The sequence below is a fragment of the Tupaia chinensis genome, unplaced genomic scaffold (genome assembly GCF_000334495.1).
Source record: "Tupaia chinensis unplaced genomic scaffold, TupChi_1.0 Scaffold144110_1, whole genome shotgun sequence".
Classification (NCBI taxonomy): Eukaryota; Metazoa; Chordata; class Mammalia; order Scandentia; family Tupaiidae; genus Tupaia; species Tupaia belangeri.
Genome location: NW_006203965.1, coordinates 244,210 through 246,645, shown reverse-complemented (window position 1 = coordinate 246,645; position 2,436 = coordinate 244,210).

The following is a 2,436-nucleotide window of genomic DNA, read 5'->3' as shown; positions in this document are numbered from 1 at the left end:
AAAATGAGAAAGTATCCAATGGAGAATGGTCATGTCACAATTTCGGGCAAGCACACATGTCACCAGTGTGTTTCTCAAGTTGCTAGGTCTCAGACTAAAACAGTGCCATGAGCCATATGAGCTCTGTCTGCATTAGCCACTAGGCCATGAAGTTGACGTTGCATGCTATTTTTACATTCTTGCATTTTAACATATAAATGTATTAAAATCATGTGTTTTATGTCAACACTTATTTATAATCTATGATGCTATGTATACACTTATTTCATTGTTTATAAATATGCTTAATCAGAACATCAGAAAACAAACAAACAAAAACAGCTTTTATTCCAGATGAAAAAATATAACCTTTCCCCTTGGGAAATTTGTTCCGTATTTTTTTCTTCAAATATTCAATTGGGGATCCCAATTATGTACATCACAGTTCTCTTGCATGGTTCCTCTGTGACATTCAAACCCTAAGAGATTCTGCTGGGTGTGTTTGGAGACTTTGTCAACTACATAATTAATAAAATTTCTCTCTCTCTCTTTCTTTCTTTCTCTCCCTCTGTTTCTTATACAATCACATAAACACACACACAGCCACATCTCCCTCCACACATAGACACACTCACAGATACACATGCCTGTCACAGTTACATACTAAAACATTTGGCTACTCTCGCTAAAGCATTACGTAAAAGATGACTTTGGAGAAAGTTAGTGTCAGAGTATATCGCCCCTGCTATTGGTAAAGTATATTCCTTGAGTTAATATTTATAATTATAATTTATAGAAACAAAAAGTTTATTCTCTTTTTTCTTTTAAAAAATTGATGAATCAAATTATTATTGTGATCTGTCATATTGTTTATTTAGTATCTTATGCTGCAGGAATCTGTGTTTTTTACTTTATCTTTATTCTATTTATGATGGCTGAGGATGATTATGACATGACTAATATCTTTTCATCTTAATCTGGAAGAATCATGGACAAATCATAGAAAAAAATACAATTTCTGTTAATGCATTTAAATAATTTTTCTATCAACTACAGCTATGATTTTTAAAATCATTTCACCTTGCTATTATTTTCTGAAAATATTTTTAAGATTTTGCAAATGATATTTAATTTAGATCTTTATCTAAAAAATCAACTGACTGTGTAAACAGAGAAGGTTTATAGTTTTTCCAAATATAGATTACTCTTGTACTATCACTTATTCTCCACACTTTTGGTTGCAGTGTTCCCTGTATAATATCTGAATCTACTCTACAATTTCTAGCTATGTTTGTGTTAACCTATCATTTCCAACTACGATTCGATTAAGAAATAACATATTTTATGCATCTGTTCTGTTTATTTTTGGTCTCATATTCTATTGCTTTTACTCTTTACCCATTATTCTATAAACTAATATTGAAAAAACAGGTTCCCCATCTTATTTTATTAATTATGTAGCAATAGTTTATTTTTTATAATTAAAGGTGAATTTTAAATATACTTTGTCATGTTATCTAATTATGATAGTACATTTAGTCACTTACTCACCAGCCGAGGGGAAAAAGTGATGTGTGGGAGTCCAGTGCCCTCAGCCACAATGCCACCTGCTGGCCTGAAAAATGATGTGAGTGGCTTACAGATTAGATACTGAAGTTGTAGTTCCTTTTCTTTTCCTCTTTATCTTTTTTTTTTTTTCATTCAAAAACTGTATTTCTTTACAGCCTACAAAATGGATTTTCTCAGGATGAATACACTCTATATCAGTCCAATCAAAGATATTACCATACACATTATTTTATTATTTTATTTTTTAGAGATCTTTGCTATAGGGCGTGTGCACTCTCCAGAAAGACAGAGAGAGACAGAGACAGAAAGTGAGAAATCACTCCCCGTGGGGATGGCCATGCTGCAATCCCTTCTCCTCCATTCTCCTCTCGGGACCTTGGGCATACATGCACACGTACCTGGCGTGAGTTTAAGCCACTGGGTCTGGGACTTGAACTACGGTTGACTACATGGGAGTCCAGCAACATAGCCATTACACTAACTGCTGGTCCCCATACACATTACTACCAACAGGTAATTTTTCACTTTTGCATCCTTTTCATGTTTTGTGTCTTTCTTTTCCCCTATTTCCTCCCTCTCAGCCTCCATTGCCCCCTCCTTCTGCACCGTCTCTGTTAGCCACAGTGCTCTCTGTGCTTTTCCACCTTCCAGTCTTTCAGTTTCTGCTACAGAGTGCAGCACCTCTTTATGTTTTTAAAGTTGCCTGCGAAGCAATCCACAAGAGATACATGGAGAAGAAGGGGTATGATTTTTAGAGTACTTAAGAATTTTTACCTGTAGTTGCACAAAATAGATATATACACTAAACAAAACAAAACAAAACAAAAATACTGAGCTTACTTTGAATGTAAGTTTTTTTTTCTTTTTTTTTTTTTTTTTTTTTTTTTT